The following is a 25,323-nucleotide window of genomic DNA, read 5'->3' on the forward strand; positions in this document are numbered from 1 at the left end:
AGGCCTCCAAACAAGATGGTAGTAGAATGTTAAGGACATTAGAACCAGTTGACTACTGAAAGAATGCCATGGTTTCTATAACATACACGCCAACCATCATGTTTGACATGGACAGTCAGCGTTTGGGGCCCTGGTCTGCACCAGCACAGGCCGAGTCCTTTTCCCTCAACACTGCCATTACCAGAGTCTTGCTGCTACTGGAAGCGATTTCAGCATAATGTGGTTGGGAATTCTTAAAAGAAAAGAAATTCCCATGCGCAACGTGCAGCAGCCAAAATAACATCAAGTAGCAGCAGTTTAGAGTGGCAATGGGTGAGGGGGGGACGACAGAGGCTTGGGGTAAAGGACAGAGGAAAGGGAAGGAGGGAGAGAGTTGGCGTGTATGAGAATAACCAGTAATGCAATGTACCCAAATAGAATCAGGTCTGTTAAATTAATACCTATACTGTACATTTACAACTTAAAATAGACTGCTGAAAGTACTCAAGCTAAGAAAACTATCCTTTGGGTTAGAATACAGATTACACTCTGGGGTCTGAATGCAAATCCAGCCTGGACTGAGCTAAAAAGTCTCCTCCCGCCAGGTATAAGGATCTTATATTAACGTGACTGAGTTCTTAATGGGCATTCTTCCAGATACCTTTTCCCACCCAATGTGTTTGACACGATGTGAAAGTTCACACTACAAAATGGACGGTCGCATTGCAAGAGGGATTTTACCCTAGACGCAGGTCATAACCAAAATGTAAACAAGGAACATTTATTTCATTCAAGTCAGGGACTTGACTAAGTCACGGTGAACACAATAACAGCTTGTCACATCACAGCAGACAATGAAATTGAAGATATGACAACTAAAATTCAATTTTACGCTGTTAAGCTTGGCGTGTGACACAGGACTATCCTCGGAGAAACGTGATTTTTTTTCTTGAGTTTCACTTGAAGGATGAGGACACTCACTTAAAAATCAATAATAATTATGTTCTTTTACCAAAACACACCACAGCACCACAGCAGAATTTAATTAGCTCCTTGAGTAAAACAAACATTACTGTAAAATGTTTTAACAAGACTTCACACTGTACTTGACAAAAGTCAGAAGATTTTGTTCAATAGCAGGAAATAACATTTAATTATGGCCAAAAGGTAGTTTGAGTGCCAAGATAAATTGGAAAGGTACAAGGCATAGTCTGCAACATCAGGTGTAAAACACGTTCCAGAAAAGACCTGTGGGCTGATTCTCAGATAAAGCAGTTTTAACAGAACTGTGCACCATGGGTCTGCCTCCTGCCATAAGGAAATTGTCCCTGAAATAACCTCATGATGTTGGAGGCAATCAGTAAGGGTGTAAAGAATCATCAGGCAAAGCAGACAGAAAAAGGCAATGCAAGGGAAAGAGAAAATGATACAGACTGACAAGAAGGGGAGGGGGAGATAGAGCACAACAAAAAGAAGCAAATTTTAAAAACAAAGCTGATAGAACTGGCCTTTTAATGTTACTATGCAAACAGTGTAGAGCACAACTTTCATTCATCTTGCTGTGAATTGAATATTATAATAAGTCTCCATTCCACTGAAATCACTGCTCCCTGTTTGTGCTTCCTGTCAGACCCTCAAATTCCCCACGTTCACATTGTGCTGGCTGCAGTATAACAATTCCACACAATTCAAGTCTGACTCTCTCCAACCAACTCCCCCCCCCCCGCCAACTCTAACACTGAACGGCTGAAGTCAGTAACAAAGTTGTGTGTGCTCGGGCGAAGTGATTTGAACGGATTGAGCGGATACACACGCTCGAAGCATGAAGAGCCCCTGCCAGTGCAGCAGGGCACTTCCTTCTGAGGCAGGACTGTATACTGCCAACTCATTCCCATAATACCAGTGCTGTTCTACCGCTGCCAGCAGTATTACAGCAGTCTTGGTGTGCTGGTGCAATAACTGGTTGTATTGCAAAGCAGTGGGATGCAGTTTCACACCTCAGATTCCTCTTAAAGCACGAGTGTCCAATCTTGGCCGCACAATTAATGGGAAAAAAATAGACCAGCGGGTAGGTCAATAATAATTACTGTCATAGTGTGAACGTCACCTATCCTTAAAGATATCAGGGAGGAAGTACCTCTGTGGGTTTCAGATACCAACTTCTCTACTGCGATAATAGGCTGGAAATCATCATTAGTGATGCTGTTGTATGAATATTTAACACAATCATATTCGGCAGGTTAATGCCAACATTAAAAGGGTAGAGGGGGGAATTTGATTGAACATTCCTGCGGTAACATCAACAACAATGATTTCTGGCTTAATATTATTGTTAGATAGCCATTGCCAGTGGCGGACAACCACGAAAGACTGAGCTCATATAATGTGTGTGGGTATTCAGTATTTCACAAGGAGGCACTCTAAACTTAGGTACCACTGAAAGAAGAAGGAATTATCACCATGACCAGTCATCAATGCTGCTCTAGGCCCCGCTGGCAGGAAGCGGATTTTTTTTGTGCACAGCATATGAAATATTATCAGCTTTTCCCACAACCTCACTTCTGAGCCTTCTTTTAAGTTATTTTTTCTCCTTTTACCTCCCAATTTTCTAGTCTCCAACCTCCTCACCTGCAGCTGTTGATTCCTCATTGAGAAACAGTTCCACCAGTGCCACTACCTCACCCAAATGACCATTCTTCATGTGACACCCGAGACAATAAGTGGCCAGTGGGTTATTCAACTATGGGGGCATCAGTTTCAAGTTCAATTCTGTTCTCACTCAACCTCCACATGCACACTTCCAGCAGGGGTTTCTGGATAGTAATCAGGGATGGGAACCCTGGCTAATTTCCCCTTGACTAACACAGGGGCATTGAACCCAACTGTAGTACCCCCACTAGGGCCCCAACTAAAATCAGCTAATACACCGCAGACTGGGAACTTTGTGATGTGTACGACTAAGCTACTCTCTTAACTAGCTGAACCAACAGGGAAGCTTAATGTTGGGTACTACCTACATTACAACAGTGACTCCACTTCAAAAGTACTTCATTGGCTGTAAAGAGCTTTGGGATGTCCTGAGGTTGTGAAGGCCCGATATAAATGCAAGTCTTTCTTTTTTCTTTTAATAAAGAAATTCTAATTTCTTTAGAATTTAATTTAATTCTCAGAAATACAACTGCAAAGCTCCTTCAGTGACTAAACCTTTCCTGAACCGTTCTGAATTAGATGATCTCAGATAGCTATGCTACAGTTACCCGCAGTGCCCTGGGCTAGAATGGGAAAAAATGTTAATCAGACAGGGCTTCCACTCCCCACTGCTATCCAGCAGCACCTACAGTAAAGTATGTGTAAGAAAGGGGTGGGGAGTGAGGTGGACCAGATCAGGGTTGGCAGTGATGCCCACGATCAAATCATCTTCTGAACCTTACTATCTGGGCTTACACACTTGGACCAAGTCAGCAATATGTATTTCGCTCAGCACCAAAGGCTGGATCTAATTTAGAAATGTATTATTAAATAGGCAAGGGGGAAAAGAACCCTCAATTAACATGCCAAGTCTCATATACTTCCCCAGCATGAGAGTCAAAGTAGCAGCTTTAACATTTGACAGTAGCTGAAACCTCATACACAAAATCACAGTTATATACAAAAGCAAAGTCTCTGTAATTAGCAGCGAGATTGTTTCTTGAGCTGCACAAAACATAAAATTTGCTGCAATTGTTCCTTTACAATTGAGCACACCCAACAATCCATCTGAGTGGCTTTACATTTGTCTACGTCATTATGAAATGCCTCATTCATCATCTACACTCAATATGGAACAATAACAGCACACCATTCCAAAAGTAACTTGACCTTGACTGAAAAAAAATACTGATGTATATATTTATATTTTTGGTTGCTTTGTTCTTTGTAAGAGAAACCTTGCAGAAGAAACACATATTTCAAATACATAATCCAAGCTATCGTTCAGCCTTCAGTACTATATCACTATGAAAGAGCTTAGGAGTTGAAAATGCACAGTGCATTATTAGGGACGAACGCACAATCACATTCATATGAAATCGCCACGTGTGCTACTTTAGTCAGGGTGTTAACCTGGGTTGATGTCTTTGTTAAAATAATGCACAAAGGAATTTCATCCTCATTACTAATATCTCACAAGAACATCCATCAGTTTCATTTGAAAACTTCTACAACAAACTAAGTATCAGTGGGAAAACATTTTGGTGGTCGTGATCATAATTCAGTTCAATTTAGCGAAGTTATGGAAAAGGACAAATATAGTCCAGGAGTAAAGGATCTCAATTGGGGAAAGGCCAATTTAACTAAGCTGAGATGTGATTTAGCAAAAGTGGACTGGAAACAGCTACTTGAAGGTAAATCAGTGTCAGAGCAGTGGGAGGCATTCAAGAAGGAGATAGCGAAGATTCAGAGAAAATATGTTCCCACAAAGAAAAAGGGTGGGACTCCCAAATCTAGAGCCCCCTGGATGTCAAGGAGCATACAGGGTAAGATAAGGCAAATAAGGGAAGCTTTTGTCAGATACCGAGAGCTCAATACTGCAGAAAGCCGAGAGCAGTATAAAAAGTGCAGGGGTGAAATTAAAAAAGGAAATTAGGAAAGCAAAGAGAGGGCATGAAGAAATATTGGCAAGTAAAATCAAGGAAAACCCAAAGATGTTTTATATCTACATAAAGAGCAAGAGGATAACTAAGGCAAGAGTATTAGAGACCAAAGAGGTAACTTGTGTGTGGGTATAGTTCTTAATGAATACTTTGCGTCTGTCTTCACAAAAGAGGGGGACAATGCAGATATTGTAGTTAAGGAGGAGGAGTGTGAAATATTAGATGGGATAAATATAGTGAGAGAGGAAATATTGAGTGGTTTAGCATATTTGAAAGTAGATAAATTGACAGGCGTGGATGAAATACATCCCAGGCTGTTAAGAGAAGCAAGGGAGGAAATAGCAGAGGCTCTGACCATCATTTTCTAACCCTCTCTGGCTACAGGTGTGGTGCCAGAGGACTGGAGGACTGCTAATGTTGTATTGTTGTTTAAAAAGGGAGCAAGGGATGGACTAAGTAATTACAAGCCAGTCAGCCTAACCTCGGTAGTGGGCAAATTGTTGGAAAAAATTCTGAGGGACAGTATTAATCGTCATTTAGAAGGGCATGGATTAATCAAGAACAGTCAGCATGGATTTATTAAGGGAAGGTCTTGTCTGACTAACCTGATGGAATTTTTTGAGGAGGTAACAAGGAGGGTTGATAAGGATAGCACATTTGATGTAGTCTACACGGATTTTAGCAAGACTTTTGACAAGATCTTTTGACAAGGACTTTTGATATTGCAGACTGGTCAGAAAAGTAAAAGCCCATGGAATCCAAGGGAAAGTAGCAAGTTGGTCCAGAATTGGCTAAGTGGCAGGAAGCAAAGAGTAATGGTCGACGGGTGTTTTTGTGACTGGAAGGCTGTTTCCAGTGGGGTCCTGTAAGGCTCAGTTCTAGGTCCCTTGCTTTTTGTGGTATATATAAATGATTTGGACTTGAATGTGGGAGGCTTTATCAAGAAGTTTGCAGATGATACAAAAATTGACTGTGTGGTTGATAGTGAGGAGGAAAGCTGTAGACTGCAGGAAGTTATCAATGGACTGGTCAGGTGGGCAAAAAAATGGCAAATGGAATTCAATCCAGAGAAGTGTGAGGTAATGCATTTGGGGAGGGCAAACAAGGCAAGGGAATACACAATAAATGGGAGGATACTGAGAAATGTAGAGGAACATAGGGACCTTGGAGTGCATGTCCACAGATCCCTGAAGGCAGCAGGACAGGTAGATAAGGTGGTTAAGAAGGCATACAGGATACTTTCCTTTATTAGCCAAGGCATAGAATATAAGAGCAGGGAGGTTAGGCTAGAATTGTATAAAACACTAGTTAGGCCACAGCTAGAGTACTGCGTACAGTTCTGTCACCACATTACAGGAAAGATGTGATTGCACTAGAGAGGGTACTGAGGAGATTTACGAAGATGTTGCCAGGACTGGAGAATTTTAGCTATGAGGAAAGATTGGATAGGCTGGGGTTGTTCTCTTTGGAACAGAGGAGGCTGAGGGGAGATTTAATTGAGGTGTATAAAATTGTGAGGGGCCTAGATAGAGTGGATAGGAAGGACCTATTTCCCTTAGCAGAGAGGTCGAAAACCAGGGGCCATGGATTTAAAGTAACTGATAGAGGATTAGAGGGGAGTTGAGGAGAATTTTTTTCACCCAGAGGTTAGTGAGGATCTGGAACTCACTGCCCGAAAGGGTGACAGAGGCAGAAACCCTCATTCCATTTAAAAAGTACTTGGATATGCACTTTAAGTGCCGCAACCTACAAGGCTACGGACCAAGAGCTGTTAAGTGAGATTAGGCTGGATAGCTCTTTTTTAGCCATCATAGACACAATGGGCCGAATGGCCTCCTTCTGTGCCGTAAATTTCTATGATTCTATGATACAAGTTATCAGCTCAACCCCAACATCCTATGTCAGTTTCAAAATGCACCAATCAGCCGTGATAACCCTCTTGAATATACAGTCTATAATCTCGGATATCATGTACATCATTTAAGGCCTTCTGTGATTCAGAAACCATCATTTCAAATGAAAAGTACATGGCCTGCTCCCTGCCTCAGCCTGAAGCAAGCTGCAATGAAGTGTGTGAGAGCTGCCCTGAGTGGCTCAGTTTCCAATTTCCCACTCCTTCTTCCTCTCTGTGGCCTTCACTTGATTTCTCCATCAATGGTCTTGCCAAGATCAGCAGTTTCCTATGCTAAGAATCACTGGTATAAACTCTACACTTCATTATTCTAAGTGGCATAGTGCATTGCTACATTGATATGTAGTACTACTACACTGCAAAAACAAGAATCTTCTTTAAAAAAAAGCCTCTCACAATAATACACATTTCGTGTGGCTCATAAAGATAGATGGATAAGAGGGATGTGGTGTGTAACACGAGTTCACAACATTAAGTAGCACAGCTCTTTCATGGCATTGTGTGAACTGTGCAGAAAAGTATCAGGAGTGAAAAATAGTGATTAGTCAGAGAAGATTTTTGCCCAAGAACATGGATGCAGCAACCACTGCTGGTCATATTACGGTCACACTGGAAAAGGCAGGCCAGGAGTGCAAAGGGCTTCAGAGACACCAAACTAACAGCAGGTACTACCCTGGGCAGTTGGACTACCAGTCTAGACATGGAAGGAGAGCAGTACTAGAAGAGTCGCAGTTTGACTAAGGCTGCTGTGACTGAGATGTGCTACCTGGGCCATTTGCATTACAGCCTTTTTTTGCACATATCTTTTAACAACTATTACTTCTCTTCATGTTCTTACATGCCCTGTGCTGCTATTTACAGTGATATTTATGTCTTACATTTGTGCTTTGAAGTCATACAACTTCTTCTGGACCTTTCTCTAAATCATTGACAACACATTGGCTCTTTCCATGTTACACTAAAACAGCAGAGAGGTGAATTTCAAACACAAATATTTAAGCACCAGGAAGCTGGTATCCCACAGCATCATTTCATAGCCATAGCAACCAGAAGAAATCTCTCTCTTGCCTGCCCCCTCCCCTCATTTCATGCTTTGCTAGGTTCTATTTAGTATGATATGGATATGTAGGTAACCTTGATCGAGGTACAAAGCTGTACCAAGCCTTGATGGAATGATAATACTGACTCTTCCTTGTGATCTATAGCGAGTCAGATCCTGTGTTTGTAAATGCATTCCTTACATACAGCAATTTGTTTTGTAAGTAGCCAGGCATTGTTAACAAATCACACAGTATGTGTCAAAACTAGAAGTATCCAGCTGCTTCCAGTGAAGTGTTGAGTTTCAGTTAAACACTATTGACAGTTAAATGTCATTATGGAAGCCTGTTTGTTGCAAACCTCTCCTTAGAACAACATTTCTCCTCACTCTGTCAGGAGCTCGTGCACCAGCAAAGGTCAAGAGCTGAAGCAAATCTCAAGCACAGTTCAAACAAATCCCTCGCACTGATGGCTGCAGTGTTTCCCCCTAAAAATGTGTTTCCCAGCTGAAAATCAGCAGGTGTCACTGGACAGGGACCACAAGCAAACAGTTTGTCCCTTTCCTCGCCCAGATGAATTAAAGCAAATTAAGTGCCCCTGCTGCAATCAACTAACTCAGCATGGGCCAGCGATCAAGAACCTGTGATCTTCCTAGCCTGTACGACTCAGTACCATGCTACATACGGTGATTCACTCACTAAGCCACTGGGGAGTCCCCAACATAAGACCTTTTTATATTATGGAACAGTTTCCAATGGAGGCAATTCCACTGGTTTCCATTGCTCCCAAATAGCTCCACTTAAACAGCAGGACAGATTTGGCAACTACAGTGCATGTGCAGTTACCACAATGTCAAGTATGTGACTTTAGCATTCTGGCCATGACTTTCTCTGATGTTGCTGGGGGAAGGTCCATACAGGGCAATGGCCATGTTGGTATTTAGAGTGGGCTGAGAGGTCAGCCAACCCACAGCCAGAATTAAGGTAGCACACCTGGTATAACTGTCGTTGGAAGCAGCCATTCAGCTTTGCTGTCACCAACACTAAGCCAAGGGAGATGCACAACAAAATCCCCACCCAAAGTGCCCCTGCTGCAAAAAACTGGTGTAAGGATTAAGAGGGGGAGCAACAACCCATCTGTGCTCGCATTGCAAAATCAAACTGTTTACTCAGTACTTGGTAATCTGGAGCTGCCCGCAGTTCTTGATGGACACCATATGAACTTGGGTGAAAGGGGCTACCCTGCTCTGATAGAACTGATAACAGTAGAATTGTTAAGCATAAGAGGGAAAATAAACAAGCAAATAGGCCGATTTGCATAATTATCATAACTAATAATATCAAAATGCATCACATGCTCAAGAGGTGTCACTGTAATGTCACTGGAAATTATGTACAAGGTATAAATTACACTACTGACATTCATGTTGCCCCTGTATACGCTGGTCTCATGGTTCATTAACCTAACAGCACTGCTCCAGGCAACAAGTCCAATGTTGATGGCAGCACAGATACCTCCAGAGGTGCAAAGACACGTTCAAATGTGTGACATCTATGCATAAATCTGTCCTCAAACACGACAGGCAAGGGTTGCAGGAAAGTCATCAGGAGAAAAAAAACATTAGCCGATTGTCCCCTCCGTAACCAAGGGTAGGGAGGCCAATAGCACTGTCCCTAATGTTACCCTGAGATTAGTTAACAACACAGATGTGGGGGTCTAACTTGGAACTTCCAGGTCTGTATGGCTGAGCTACACACTGGATCCTCATTCAACCATCAGGGGAGTCCGTTATTTTTAATATATTACAATATGTTATATTTTCCTGTGCTGTCTCTTTTCTACCTTGAGGATGTAAAATCACAAAGGAACTCACAGAATGGCAAACCAGTAATGCCGCACAAGACTTCATAAAGAAACTTTTGGACGATTTTTCATGTATGTAGAACTTCATATCTATAAATAACAGGTACCCAACACTGTCCAAAAGAATCAATCGTTAAAGTTAGCAAATACAATTTTAAATTGCTAACTATTTCACTACATGTTTGTATACCTGATTAATCGGTTTCCAAATTGAAGAAAGTCTCTTTTCCTGAACAACTATTACAAAAAGAAATAAACTCACCGTTCTTTTGCCACTAGAGCCTGCTACAATAGATATGCCCCGTTGGAGCTGGCAGTGGAAGTTCACGGTCAGTGCGTTTTAAACCGTTTCCAGGCTGCTCTCAATTAAAGGCGGAACAAGAGGGCTCGGCTTTTCGTCAGTTCTAAACTCCAAGCAGTGAGCAGGACCCGCCCCAGCCTGTTTAAACCGTGTTGGGAGAGCCCGCTGCCTGTTCTGTTGAAGGTAGGTCTTGTCCGTTTATCCCTAAGCAGCCTGAACGTGTCGCTCTCAGCACCGCACAAGAGCTTGTTTCCTCATCAACTTTACAACACCCGACACCATCCTCACGCCTCAAACACCAAACTCTTTGGGGGTCACATACATTTATGACACGAGCTGCAGTGTCATGGAAACAAATCAACAAAAAGCTCTACCCACTTCACAGTTTCACATTTTGTTTCTTTTCTTTTGCCTCTTATAATATTACCAATAGGGTGATATTACCAACAGACTTTCATTAAAAAGTCGGGAAATCGATTATGGAGAGCTAATGTAAATGATCATTACCTTTACCCAAGATGATCATTGCATGAAAATAGATATCTTAGACAAAAATTGACAGCAGTTGAGGGCGGTAGTGGTAAGCTATTGATGCAAGAGCTTTACAAGTAGCCAAGAATGTGTTAGAATATTTGAAGGCCATTATTACACACTTGACTTCACATCTGTAACACCAGGGGCAATGTTTCACTTTGCAGACTCATAACTTCACTTCAAAATTGTATTATTGCATCTAACAACTGACTTCAAAATACTAAGGACTGACAGATTTCGAATGGAAATAATACTCTGCCAGTGCTGAGTCTTCAGTGGTAATGGCTGTTGGGGATACACCTCAGTCAAATGTTTCAGTCTAAGAATATAATTAACCAAATAATCATTGATTGAATATAAAGGAACAGATGAAACCAGCTTTAATGCTAGCACATTATACATCATTAGATAGGTGGGAATGCTATATCAAATTATAATAAAAGATTTAAACAGAATCGGAATCCTGCAATATATTTTCCCCAAATTATTATATGGCCTTGTCACATTCTGACACGTATCTGTTCGTGAGCATTCCTAAAGATAAGTCATCTTATGCTTACCCAAAATAATATTTTGTTGTATATATTATGATATAGAAGATACTGCACTAGCTGTAGAACGGGCCACATCACTGGATCATGAGTTTGAAAGATTCAACATTTGATTATACACCCAAACGGAATAACAAAAACTTGTTTTCTCAAGTTTTAAAATTAACCGTTTTATCAAAACAATCGTGATGGTCGTTGTATCAGGTTGTCTGGCATTGAGCCACACAGGTCTCGGGTTTAACCCCTGGTCTATAGTGAGTGAATTAACCTCAGTGGAGGATCACAATTGGCTTCAGCGTCTCTGGCGAAGGAGGGCAACAATAAATCGCCACGGCAACTAGATATATTTCTGGAGAAAGAAGATATAAAGGAGATAAGGGGGGAGCTGGTGTTAACGATCAGTTCAAAAAGGGACAGGCATTTTGGGCCAAATGACCATTACCTCCTAAGATTTTCTCTCATTGCTGCTGGATGCACGTTATGAATGTTGAGAGCAAGAGCAGGATCAGGCTCAGCTCTGATGGCCCTCACAGTTGTCTAGTCTGATATTCACTGACAGAGTTGAACAACTAATGAAGCGAAACATCTCAAAACACGAACATGGCCATTTCAGCAAGGCTCATAGCACCAAAGCAACTGCCACCTTCAGGAAAGGAAAGGAAAGGTAAAGTGGAGAAAACTGGATAGGAAAATATATTTTAGACAATCAAACATTGTCAAGAAAACTTGACGTTAATTCAAAGTTGAAACCTTACGATGTGATCAGCATAAGTTTCTGTTGCCAAGTTGCTTTATAAGATTGGCATCTCATTGCAACTCAGTTGGTAACAGTCTCATCAATAGGTTGCGGACCGAAGAGCCAGAGTAGTGTTTGAACTCATTATCAATTTCTGCACTCCACTGCAGCATTCAGGAAGTGCTGCATTGTCATTGGGGCTGTTCTTCAGATGAGACCTTACACTAAAGGCTCAACTTACTTTTCTGGGGGTTCAGACTGAGTCTAAAGATCCCATGGCACTACTTGAAGAAAAACAGATTAACTGGTTATTCATCTCATTGCTGTTTATCAAATGTTGCTGGCATAGAATGGCTATAACAGTTGCCAGCACAACAACAATCAGTGCACTTAATAAGCACTCATTGTGTGAACTGAGACATTTTCACGATGTGACAACTATGTAAATTCTAGTATTTATTTTGTTCTTTTCTTTGAGTACACTTTTATTTGTGTACCTTGACCTCTGTAGAAGTATATTTCTGCTGCAGGAACAAAAAGCATGCTTACAACAAAAGAACAAAATACTCAAGAAAAAATTAACTCCACAAGAAATTGGTCTAAAGAGGGAAGGGAAGAGTATAACCTGACAAATCACATTCTAGGACTAGTTGTGCTACTTTTTGATCAATATTGCAGTTTTTTTCATTTGCAGATTTCCAAATATAAATTCACAATTTTCTCCTTATGGTTCTCTGAGCAGCAGTATTCCTGATAATAATTCTGAATCAACAAAAGTACATGTACTAGAGGGAAGAACAAAGAAAAAAAACTAATAGGGGGAACATTAATTTTCACTGAGGCAGATTCCAGTCTCCTAGGTTTCCTGTTGGCCTCTGTCACTATTTTCAGGTTTTGAACTCGATATTCTCTCAGGTTTCGTGTTACCAGTCACTCCCAAAAGTGGACCTTACATCCCCTCTGATCTGGAAAACACCTTTTATTGCCCAATATCTAGATTAACAGTATTGTGGCCCAGGGATCATAGCATAGAACCTTGGTCCCTTTTACCAGCTATTGAAATACTGCATTTGCTACTAATTCATTCTCCTGTCTTTGCAGAAAGATGAAGCATGACTTCAAACCAACAATGATTTATTTACATAAAATACATGAACAAACAAAATACGGTTTTTATATGGAGGTGAATTTCCTACATTTCTTGTTTTATGAAAATAATAATAAAGATGCAGTCTTATGCCTTAGGTTTAGGTGTTTGCTTTTTCAAAGCTAACAGGCTCTGTTTTCTGTTACAGGCTGTACAGATTCACTCATCCATCCTATCTCTCAGAGAGGAACAGAGTGAGAGTTCTCTGGCCCTCCCATCTGTGTTGAGTAGGGGTAGTTGGGGGTGCGGTATTTGGCCCACCGAGCTATCAATCACTGAGGGCACCAAGTTGAATCCACCCTCAGAACTGTGGGGTAACAACATATATTGTTTAATTAAGCCAGAAAGACTGCTCATCAACACTGAAATGGAAACAAAGTATGTTGAAAGCCAAAGATACTTGTCAAAGACTGGCCATTTCTCAAGAATGACCTCCTGGGGTTTTCCATTGTTTCAGATCTACAAAACTTACAAAATAAGCAGTTTTGATGCTGGTATGTCTCTTTTGGTAGCTAATTGACACTTCAAATTACAATGGCAACCAGCCTAGTTTCTTACCCGCTGTCTAACTGTTAAGACCCTCAGCTGAATTTAACATTACAGAAATATTATAAGTTAAACAATTCAGTTCAGACAATACAAGTAAACATCAAAATGTTTTAACCCACATGATGTTCTGATTCATATTGGGATCTCTGAGAAAGCTGCAAAATAACAGGGCTCTTGAACTAAAGGTTTAAAAATCTTTATTAAAATGGTTTGATTGATGGCTTTATGTGGGTGTGAAACGTAGACTTTGCATCCAGTGCATTGTAGAAAACTGGAAACATTTGAAATATGGATAAGTCACAGAATCCTTTGCTTTTGCTGGGTACAGTTCATGATAAATACCAAATGCTTAACTTGGCAGGATGAAAAGGAGACCTCCTGAGATCAGCAGCCCAAAGAATATTAGATACTGTGGGCATACCATTCGAGAATCACAAGGACAGATAACGTGTGAGAAATGGAAGGAAATGGAGCAAGAGGATGCCCATAATGAATATGGGTCTGCGGAATCAAGCCATGATTCAAAGTCAACGATGGTCAACCAAATTATGCAACTGGTTCAAATTGAGGGATGCTCATCATTAAGGCCACTAAGAGTTGGTACAGAGAGAAGTTTAAAATATTCATATGGAAGCTGATAATGGCAATCCTCTTCATTTAATCCATAAGGAATCAGCAAAAAAAATGCTTGCAGCAGAGACTGGAGGTTAAGTGTTGCTTCAAATTACTTCACAAGTAATATTGAAGTGCCATCTCCTGAATTTAATATTTATTTAAATAATATCTTTATAAAACAAATGGAAAACAGATTTTGAAACAATTCTTAAATATTTATGTTGTATCAACCAAATGCTTAGTAAATTAAGTTGCGCAGGTAGTGGCATATTATCCTTACTTGGATTTGTACTGTACATGTGACATGCCCCAGCTTGGGGGCTTGTAATGTTCAGGTTGCATCCCTGCATAACTTATGTGTGACATAATCTTCAAGTACAGTATGAAGACATGCCTTCTATGTCACAATCACCCAACCCCAGCTGTGAAAGTACACATTCATTTGAGACCTGAAATTATACTTTGTGGCATCAAACGTGTTCTGCAGCTGGAATTTCTGCAGGGTTTCTCCCAATCCCTCATTGTAAATTTGGCAGAAGATAAGCAGAAACTAAGGACAGAAGACACGAGCAGTCGTTTATGATGTTTCTTCGGGGTTTCTGTCAATCTTCCGCCGAAGCTACAATGGAGAAACCCCTTGGAAATTCTACCCCCTAGTTTTTTAAGCCGTAAAACTAGGCAATGTTCAGCACTGATGTACAAAATAAAAATGAAATTTAAAGCCCTGTGTTTGATTTAGTGGTCACTTAGCTGTGTGCTTGCAGGTAGGGTCTATAATAGAAGAGTTAATTAAAAAGACAAGCTGCTGCTTTGTCTGTTTCAAACTGAGTCTTTTCCTGAGCATTTCAGCTTCACCATAGCACCGGCTCTCCACCTCTCAATCCCTGTCTTTCTGGGGCCTTGCACTCATTTTTACTGCCATTTGCATCTGCTTTTACTTTGAACAACCCGTACTTGGTCTGTAGGTGGTAGTCATTTGCCTGAGGAAGGAGAAAATCTCCGAAAGCTTGTGAATTTAAAATAAAATTGCTGGACTATAACTTGGTGTTGTAAAATTGTTTACAATGGTCTGTAGGTGATATTTATCTCACTTTAGCTGCTATAATTCAATCGTGTTCCCAACACTCTTGACCAATGCTCACCAGCATCCATGAGCTTAAAGCTTAGCTTTATGCATGTAGTGAATGAGATGTAATGTGCCTTAGGCTAACAAACTGTGCTTTTACTGCTGGGTCATACCAGATACAGTGGGGATTGCCCACTGTACACTTCTGATCTCTCCAATTGGCAGAAATGTACCAGACAGCCTATATATTTCAGGCTGCACCATGAATTGTTTATTACAAGAAAGAAATACAAGGGCTGATACCCCAGTCAGGTGCTCCAAGTGAAGAGCAGTGTTCATATGGAGTACTGGTCAGAAAATCACAGGCCCAAATAAATAATCCTAGAATAAAGAGTTGGCATCAGTAAAAGTGACCTTGAGAGCGAGAGGAGAGTCCAATAGGTGAGCGCAGTGTAAAAGGAGAGCCCAAGAGGGGTAAGAGAGTCCGAGAGGTGAGCGCGGTGTAAAAGGAGAGTCCAAGAGTGGGAGGAGAGTCCGAGAGGTGAGCGCGGTGTAAAAGGAGAGTCCGAGAGTGAGAGGAGAATCCGAGAGGTGAGCGCAATGTAAAAGGAGAGTCCAAGAGCGGGAAGAGAGTCCGAGAGGTGAGCGCAGTGTAAAAGGAGAGTCCGAGAGTGGGAGGAGAGTCCGAGAGGTGAGTGCGGTGTAAAAGGAGAGTCCAAGAGTGGGAGGAGAGTCCAAGAGGTGAGTGCGGTGTAAAAGGAGAGTCCAAGAGTGGGAGGAGAGTCCGAGAGGTGAGCGCGGTGTAAAAGGAGAGTCCGAGAGTGAGAGGAGAATCCGAGAGGTGAGCGCAATGTAAAAGGAGAGTCCAAGAGCGGGAGGAGAGTCCGAGAGGTGAGCGCGGTGTAAAAGGAGAGTCCGAGAGGTGAGCGCGGTGTAAAAGGAGAGTCCGAGAGCGGGAGGAGAGTCCGAGAGGTGAGCGCGGTGTAAAAGGAGAGTCCGAGAGGTGAGCGCAGTGTAAAAGGAGAGTCCGAGAGATGAGCGCAGTGTAAAAGGAGAGTCCGAGAGTGAGAGGAGAATCCAAGAGGTGAGCACAGTGTAAAAGGAGAGTCCAAGAGCGGGAAGAGAGTCCGAGAGGTGAGCGCGGTGTAAAAGGAGAGTCCGAGAGCGGGAGGAGAGTCCGAGAGGTGAGCACAGTGTAAAAGGAGAGTCCGAGAGATGAGCGCAGTGTAAAAGGAGAGTCCAAGAGCGGGAAGAGAGTCCGAGAGGTGAGCGCGGTGTAAAAGGAGAGTACAAGAGTGAGAGGAGAATCCAAGAGGTGAGCACAGTGTAAAAGGAGAGTCCAAGAGCGGGAAGAGAGTCCGAGAGGTGAGCGCGGTGTAAAAGGAGAGTCCGAGAGCGGGAGGAGAGTCCGAGAGGTGAGCACGGTGTAAATCTAAGGCAAGTCAGCTCGCACCCGTGATATGCACCTCCTGCACTATGTGGGAAGTCATGGACACTACAGGTGTCCCTGACGACCATGTGTGCAGGAAGTGTGTCCAGCTGCAGCTACTGGCTTACCGCATTTCGGAGCTGGAGCTGCGGATGGATTCACTGTGGGGCATCTGAAATGCTGAGATTATTGTGGCTAGCATGTTCAGTGAGGTGGTCACACCGCAGGTAAAGATTACGCAGGCAGAAAGGAAATGGGTGACTACCAGGCAGAGTAAAAGGACTAGGCAGGTAGAGCAGGAGTCCCCTGGGGCCATCTCTCTCTTAAACAGATATACCACTTTGGATACTGTTGGGGGAGATGGCTTATCAGGGGAAAGCAGCAAGAGCCAAGTTCGTGGCACCACGGGTGGCTCTGCTGCACTGGAGGGGAGGAATAAGAGTGGCAGGGCCATATTGATAGGGGATTCAATTGTAAGGGGAACAGATAGGCGTTTCTGCGGCCACAAACGTGACTCCAGGATGGTATGTTGCCTCCCTGGTGCTAGGGTAAAGGATGTCACGGAGCGGCTGCAGGGCATTTTGGAGGGGGAGGGTGAACAGCCAGTAGTCGTGGTCCATATCGGTGCCAACGACATAGGTTAAAAAAAGGGATGAGGTCCTGCAAGGTGAATTTAAGGAGTTAGGAGATAAATTAAAAAGCAGGACCTCAAATGTAGTGATCTCAGGATTACTACCAGTGTCACGTGCTAGTGAGTATAGGAACAGGAGAATAGACCAGATGAATGCGTGGCTGCGGGGATGGTGTAGGAGGGAGGGATTTAGATTCCTGGGATATTGGGACCGGTTCTGGGGAAGGTGGGACCTGTACGAGCGGGACGGGTTACACCCAAGCAGGACCAGGACCGATGTCCTCGCGGGGGTGTTTGCTAGTGCTGTTGGGGAAGGTTTAAACTAGAATGGCAGGGGGATGGGAACCTGAGCAGGGAGACAGAGGAGGGGGAGACAAGGATAGAAACAAAAGACAGAAAGGGAAGAAGCAATAGTGGAAGGCAGAGAAAACAAGGGCGAAAAACAAATAGGGCCATAGTGCAAAATAAAACTAAGATGACGAGCAATCTTAAAAAGACAAGTCTAAAGGCATTGTGTCTAAATGCGCGGAGCATTCGCAATAAGGTAGATGAATTAACAGTGCAGATATTAACGGTTATGATATAGTTGCGATTATGGAGACATGGCTGCAGGGTGACCAAGGATGGGAACTGAACATCCAGGGGTATTCAATATTTAAGAAGGACAGGCAAAAAGGGAAAGGAGGTGGGGTAGCGTTGTTAGTAAAGGAGGAAATCAATGCAATAGTTAGAAAGGATATTGGCTCGGAAAATCACGATGTGGAATCTGTATGGGTGGAGCTAAGAAACACCAAGGGGCAGAAAACGTTGGTGGGGGTTGTCTATAGGCCCCCAAACAGTAGTGGAGATGTAGGGGAGGGCATTAAACAGGAAATTAGAGATGCATGCAAGGAGGATACAACTATAATCATGGGTGACTTTAATATACATATAGATTGGTCAAACCAAATTAGCAATAATACTGTTGGGGAGGAATTCTTGGAATGTGTACGTGATGGTTTTCTAGATCAATACATTGAGGAACTAACTAGAGAACAGGCGATCCTAGACTGGGTATTGTGCAATGAGAAAGGATTAATTAACAATCTTGTTGTGCGGGTCCTTTAGGGAAGAGCGACCATAACATGATAGAATTCCTCATTAAGATGGAGAGTGAAGTAGTTGAATCTGAAACTAGGGTCTTGAATCTAAATAAAGAAAATTATGAAAGTATGAGGTGCGAGTTGGCTATGATAGATTGGGGAACTTCACTAAAAGGGATGACGGTGGACAGGCAATGGCTAATATTTAAAGAACATGTGCAGGAATTACAACAATTAATCATTCCTGTCTGACGCAAAAATAAAACAGGAAAGGTGGCTCAACCGTGGCTTACAAAAGAAATTAGGGATAGTATTAGATCCAAAGAGGAGGCATATAAAATTGCCAGAGAAAGCGGCAAGCCTGAGGATTGGGAACAGTTGAGAATTCAGCAAAGGAGGACAAAGAGATTGATTAAGAGGGGAAAAATAGAGCATGAGAGTAAACTATCAGGGAACTTAAAAACTGACTGTAAAAGCTTCTATAAATATGTCAAGAGAAAAAGATTAGTGATAACAAATGTAGGTCCCTTACAGTCAGAAATGGGGGAAATTATAATGGGGAAGAAAGAAATGGCAGAACAATTAAACACAAACTTTGGTTCTGTCTTCACAAAGGAGGACACAAATAACCTGCCAGAAATGTGAGGGAACCAAGGGTCTAGTGAGAGGGAGGAACTGAAGGAAACCAGTATTAGTTAAAAAAAATAGTGCTAGGGAAATTAATGAGGCTAAAGGCTGACAAATCCCCAAGGCCTGATAATCTACATCCCAGAGTACGAAAGAAAGTGGCCCTGGAAATAATGGATGCATTGGTGATCATCTTCCAAAATTCTATAGACTCTGGAACAGTTCCTACAGATGGCAAATGTAACCCCACTATTTAAAAAAGGAGGGAGAAAAAACAGGGAATTACAGACCAGTTAACCTAACATCAGTAGTGGGGAAAATGCTGGAGTCTATTATAAAAGCTGTGATAACAGAACACTTGGAGGGCATTAACAGGATTGGACAAAGTCAGCATGGGTTTATGAAAGGGAAATCATGCTTAACAAATCTACTGGAGTTTTTTGAGGATGTAACTAGTAGAATAGATAAGGGAGAACCAGTGGATGTGGTGTATTTGGATTTTTAGAAGGCTTTTGCTAAGGTCCCACACAAGAAGTTAGTGTGCAAAGTTAAAGCACATGTACTGGCATGGATTGAGAATTGGTTGACAGACAGGAAACAGAGAGTAGGAATAAACGGGTCTTTTTCCGGGTGGCAGGCAGTGACTAGTGGGGTACTGCAGGGATCAGTGTTTGGGCCCCAGCTATTCACAATATGTATCAATGATTTGGATGAGGGAACTAAATGTAACGTTTCCAAGTTTGCAGACGATACAAAGCTGGGGTGGAATGTGAGCTGTGAGGAGGATGCAAAGAGGCTCCAATGTGATTTAGACAAGTTGGGTAAGTGGGCAAGAACATGGCAGATGCAGTATAACGTGGATAAATGTGAGGTTATCCAATTTGGTTGTACAAACAGAAAGGCATATTATTATCTGAATGGTGATAGATTGGGAAAAGGGGAGGTGCAACGAGACCTGGGTGTCCTTGTACACCAGTTGCTGAAAGCGAGCATTCAGGTGCAACAAGCAGCTAGGAAGGCGAATGGTATGTTGGCCTTCATTGCAAGAGGATTTGAGCACAGGAGCAGGGATGTCTTACTGCAGTTATACAGGGCCTTGGTGAGACCACATCTGGAGTATTGTATGCAGTTTTGGTCTCCTTATCTGAGGAAGGATGTCCTTGGCATGGAGGGAGTGCAACGAAGATTTACCAGACTGATTCCTGGGATGGCAGGACTGACATATGAGGAGAGATTGGATCGACTAGGCCTATATTCACTAGAATTTAGAAGAATGAAAGGTGATCTCATCGAAACATATAAAATTTTAACAGGACTAGACAGACTAGATGCAGGGAGGATGTTCCCGATGGCTGGGGAGTCCAGAACCAGGGGTCACAGTCTCAGGATCTGGGGTAAGCCATTTAGAACTGAGATGAGGAGAAATTTCTTCACTCAGAGGGTGGTGAACCTGTGGAATTCTCTACCACGGAAGGCAGTGGAGGCCAATTCATTCGATGTATTCAAGAAGGAGATAGATATATTTCTTAATGTTAAAGGGATCAATGGATATGGGAAAAAAGCGGGAACAGGGTATTGAGTTAGACTATCAACCATGATCATTTTGAATGGCGGAGCAGGCCCAAAGGGCCGAATGGCCTACTCTTGCTCCTATTTTCTATGTTTCTATGTTTGAAGCTGTCGGATTGTCGTAATAACCCAACTGGTTCACTAATGTCCTTTAGTGAAGGAAACCTGCCGTCCTTACCCAGTCTGGGCCTATGCATGACTCCAGTCACACATCCAACGTGGTTGACTCTTAACTTCCCTCAGCAGTGGCCTAGCAAGTCACTCAATTGTACCAAACATTAACTTAAATGAATGGAACATAAAGGCCTGGAGGCCCCCAAATTCCCAGCCAGCACTCCCTGTAAGTGCCAGTCAGGGAATCAGTCCTATACACAGAAGCAACTTAAAACAGCAGATAAAAATATATTTAACTTTCCCTGGTACAGTCAACTGTTTTCTGAGTCCAACAAAAGAGATGTTTCAGAATACCTCGAGTGCTTTTTTCCAGAGTTTCAGATGAAGCAAAACATGGGCCCAAGACACCAGAGACCTTCTCACCACAATGACTTGGCTATACAGGATTCAAGTGAACTAAAGATGAGCAGCAAACTCAAGGCCTTTAAGCCAAGATAACACTTATTAATGTAATAAGTGTGAATTTTGATACAATTCTGGATAACATCTAACAGGAGAGCTATAACAGTCAATGGATGAGTCTGTTTCTCGTAGTGCAAATATTGGGGCAGAAATTGCACAAAGCGGCATGGCAACAATTGTTGCAGCTCCTACAAAATAAATTTACGAACGTACTTACTGCGAGCTCTGTGGCGTCGACTTGCGTGATTTTGAATTTTTAAAGAATTGTGCGCTATCGACCCAACCTCTGAACAGCATAAGTTGATTCGCATGAAACAGTCTGTGAGAATAGAAGACACGCCCACAAAATCTGACAGGAAGAGAAGTCCCGCCCACAAGCAGGCAAGCAGACTTCATTCATTTAAAGTTAGTATTCCAGAAGTCATTGTAAATTAAAAAAAATATAAAAAGCCAAAGAAGTAATTGAATGAAATTAAAGTGACAGAAAGCAAAAGTAAAACATTTTTTTTAATTAAATGACCAAAAACTATTAAAATAAGAAAATAAGGAGTAATATGAGACTCCACATTTTTAAAATTTAATTTTTATTTGTTTGGCAGTCATAAAGAGTTATCGCGCTTTTAAAACTTAGTTTAGACCTGGTATTTTCAAGCGTACCTTTTGGTGGTGTAATTAGTTACGTTCCAGCTGGGCGGATAAGCAAGTTTGCAATTTTTCAGTTATTTCTATGATTGTAGCGTGCGATGGCCCTTTAATTCGCAGCAGTCAAATCGCTGGTGAACCAATAGGAGCAAGTTCACGATTTCCATGTTCTCGTGCGCATGTGCAAATTCATGAACTTGCTCCTTCGATTCGCAATAGAAAACTGAGTGTTATTGAGCTCCTCCATTATGTCGGGAGCAATTTCTGCCCCATTGTCTGAGTATTAATCAAGCCAATTTTGTTCAGTTAAGCATCTGTCCATTTAATATAAACAGAGGCTGGCTTTTAAAGCTAGCACATATACATCAGACAAGGTTTATATATTGCCTCTCTGAACCCACACACTTCCTTCCAAAAAGCACCTAACAGAAAGCAGTTTAAATTTGTCATTAATACCCAATACTTCCAGGCAGGATTGTGTGGATTTGTTCAAAACACATACACATGCACTCAAATGTAAAATAAGCTCATTATAGACAACAATTAACAGAAACTGTTTTAAATTTGTCAACATTGGCAAAGATAAAACATAGAAATTTTATAATTTGAAACAAGTCACATGCCAGTAACATCATGTCTTGCACGCAAGCATGACAGACTCTATCAATCAGCCTCTAAACAAAATGTTGTTAACTTGTTTCAAGTATTACCTTCCAGACTTGAAGGGGGGGAATTTCCTTGCAGTTTTTGGCATATTTCTGATTCATAATCAGGACAAGTACCTTTTTCTGGCAGGAAAATCAGGCAGAAGCTCTTTCTACCAATTTCCAAACATAACATTTTTCCCTCTGGCTTCCATTACACGTTTTGGCCCATCACACGATCGGCCTGCCGAGTGAATCATCAAATCTTACAGCACAAAAGGAGGCCATTCAACCCATTGTGCCTGTGTTGGCTCTTTGAAAGAGCTATCCCATTAGTCCCACTCCCCTCCACTTTCCCTATAGCCCTGCAAATTTTTCCTTTTCAAGTATATATCCAATTCCCTTTTGAAAGTTACTACTGAATCTGCTTCCACCACCCTTTCAGGCAGCGCATTCCAGATCATAACAACTCGCTGCATAAAAAAATTCTCATTATCTCCCCTCTTGTTCTTTTGCCAATGTTTGCCAGTGGAAGCAGTTTCTCCCATTTACTCTAACAAAACCCACCATAATTTTGACCATCTCATTTAAATCTTCCCTTAACCTCTGTGCTCTAAGGAGAACAATCCCATCTTCTCTTAGTCTCTCTACATAACTGATGTCCCTTATCCCTGGTACCATTCTAGTAAATCCCCTCTGCACCCTCTGCAAGGCCTACATTTATATACATATTATAATGAGGGCCAGTGACAGTGCAGCTCTGTGCTTCTTGCTGCTACACTTGCAATGCAGTCAGGGTACCTTCGATTGAGAATTGTAAGGTGCCAGTTGTTACCAGGAACAGCTGATCCAAGTGGAAATGAGGAGTTTGTGAGCCTGAAAAGTCCAGGGAGATCCATTCATGATTTCTGCAGCAGGGAGACATCTTTTCCAGCGAATTTTTTTTTGCCATTCTGTATGAACAGACCTGGACTTACTTCTCACTGCTTCTGGCACAGTCACATCACTGGCAGATTTTCTCCCCCAACTCCCACCCCACCCCCTATCCACAGTCAGGACTTCTCACGAGCAGATATGGCATTCCCTATGTGCAAGATACCCTTGTCTTCCATTAATATGGTGGAGGAGCAGCACAGGATGAAGCTAAGGAGAGTCAGGCAGCATTTAAGGAGAATGCAATTCACCAGTTATTACCCCACCCTCCATAGAAAATACAGGCAGCACAGGTCATATGAAGGCCTTATGGAGGAGATGTATATAAGGACAGTGCACTTCACCGAAGAGACAATGGAGTAGCTCTGTCATGTTAGTTGTGGCTCAGAGTTAACACTCTCACCTCAGAGTCAGAAGGTTGTGGGTTCAGACCCCACTCCAGAGATTTGAGCATAAAGTCTAGGCTGCCACTCCAGTGCAGTACTGAGGGAGGGCTGTACTGTGGGAGGTGCTGTCTTTCGGGTCAAACGTTAATCCGAGACCCCGTCCACCCAAAAGGTGGACGAAAAGATTCCACAGCATTATTTCGAAGAGTAGCAGGAGAGTTCTCCCGGTGTCCTGGCCAATATTTATCCCTCAACCAACATCATTAAAAAACAGATTATCCGGCCATCATCTCATTGCTGTTTGTGGGACCTTGCTGTGTGCAAATTGGCTGCCGTGTTTGCTACATTACAACAGTGACTACACTTCAGAAGTACTTAATTGGTTGTAAATCACTTTGGGACGTCCTGATGCCGTGAAAGGTGCTGTATAAATGCAAGTCATTCTTTCTTACTATACGATGACCTGCAACCACACTCATCTACCCACACTGCTCTGTCTGTGGCTCTGAAGGTGACCACTGCACTCAACTTTTATGGCAGTGGTTCATTTCAGGCAGCCACAGACAATCCTTATATTATTAGCCAGCTGCAGTATGGGTATGCATTCATTAGATAATTGACGTACTTTACTGGAGAGCTGGAGAATTCATCACCATTGGCATTGGAGCAACGCAGCAACGAGATAGGGTCATCCAGTTGTATGAGGTTGCTGGCTTTCCCAAGGACCAGGGTGCAATCAATGACACCCATGTTGCTTTAACAGTTCCCACACATACACGCCCTCAACAGGAAGGGCACCCACTGCCTCAAAGCACAGATTGTGTGTGACAACATGTAGAGGATCCTGTATGTCATCACCAGATATGCTGGAAGCAGTCACAATGCATTCAATCTTTGAAATTTGTCCCTCCCTCATCTCTTCTGGGAAAAGAATCACGTCAACAGACAGGTGACAAAGCCTACCCCCCGCTCCCATGGATAACGACTCCAATAAGAGTGGCCCAAACAGCAGCAGGTGGGCGCTTTAATTAGACACATATCTCGACAAGAATGATCATCGAGAGGAACATTGGGGTTTTAAAGTCATGCTCTTGCTGTCTTGACAGATTAGGAGAGGCACTGCAGTATTCCCCAGATTGAGTGTCACGAATAGTTATAACCTGCTGTGCCCTTCACAATTTCACCATTCATGAAGGGCTGGAGTTTGACATTGCTGGCGAGGAGGGTTCAGATTCCTAGGACACTGAGACCACCTTTGGGGCCAGACTGCACAGACGAGATTGTCTTCACCTAAACCGGAAAGGCACTCGTGTCCTTGCGGCAATTTCTAAGATGTTTTAACTCAAAAGGTGGGGGGGGGAATTGGAAGGCGTGTCAACCTGGCTATTCTTATACAACGTCCAGAGCCACTCTGGTAGAGTGCTAAGGCCTGGGGGGGGGGGGGGGTGGGGGGATGTCTATTGCTTTGAAGTGGTGGAACCCAGAACTCATGGGTACTCACCTGAAAAGAAGGATGTTCGAGATGCTGTCACAAACTATGTGAGAAAACACACAGCCAGCAGGCAAACCAGGTCTGGAGAGTTGCAGAGCGGGTTCCCAAACTCACAATTGCTTCAGCTCCCACTCGCACTGTACCTGTTGGTGAAAGCACTGTCAGTGACAGGAATTTCCAGACTCGTTTTTAAATTTTGCGGATTTCCCAATCGCTCGATTCTTGTGTAATCATCTACTAACTGGTGAATGATCTGAATTTGCACAAGACTGTTGGAAAATACCACAGCACTGCAAGTCTCCTCTTCACAGAAGTATGGACATTTCTGTAAAATATTTGTTGCAAACAAAACACTGTAAGGCAGAGCTATGAAAACAGTGGGTAAGTTTT

The 25,323-nt window shown here is 42.5% G+C and overlaps 1 protein-coding gene and 1 long non-coding RNA gene across 8 annotated transcripts in view; one reads left to right on the plus strand and one right to left on the minus strand.

The window, feature by feature from the left end:
• Nucleotides 1-25,080, minus strand: part of LOC137301818 (WD repeat-containing protein 72-like) — a 211,509-nt gene extending 186,429 nt beyond the window's left edge. For 5 of the 6 annotated variants that reach the window (XM_067971464.1, XM_067971463.1, XM_067971466.1 and 2 more), the window contains exon 1: nucleotides 24,943-25,080. The gene's annotated coding sequence lies outside the window, so the exon portion shown is untranslated. Of the gene's footprint in view, nucleotides 1-9,685; nucleotides 9,843-24,942 lie in introns of those variants that run through there. The other variant, XM_067971462.1, reaches the window with a different exon arrangement.
• LOC137301819 (uncharacterized) lies at nucleotides 9,767-14,649 on the plus strand. 2 transcript variants are annotated; one of them, XR_010958359.1, is made up of 4 exons: nucleotides 9,767-9,907; nucleotides 12,647-12,728; nucleotides 12,841-13,186; nucleotides 13,603-14,649. It is a non-coding gene; the product is annotated as an uncharacterized lncRNA (long non-coding RNA). The 2 variants fall into 2 exon arrangements; XR_010958358.1 differs by having other exon boundaries at nucleotides 12,841-14,649.
• Nucleotides 25,081-25,323: the final 243 nt, after the last annotated feature.

Source organism: Heptranchias perlo, chromosome 34 (assembly GCF_035084215.1).
Source record: "Heptranchias perlo isolate sHepPer1 chromosome 34, sHepPer1.hap1, whole genome shotgun sequence".
Lineage (NCBI taxonomy): Eukaryota > Metazoa > Chordata > Chondrichthyes > Hexanchiformes > Hexanchidae > Heptranchias > Heptranchias perlo.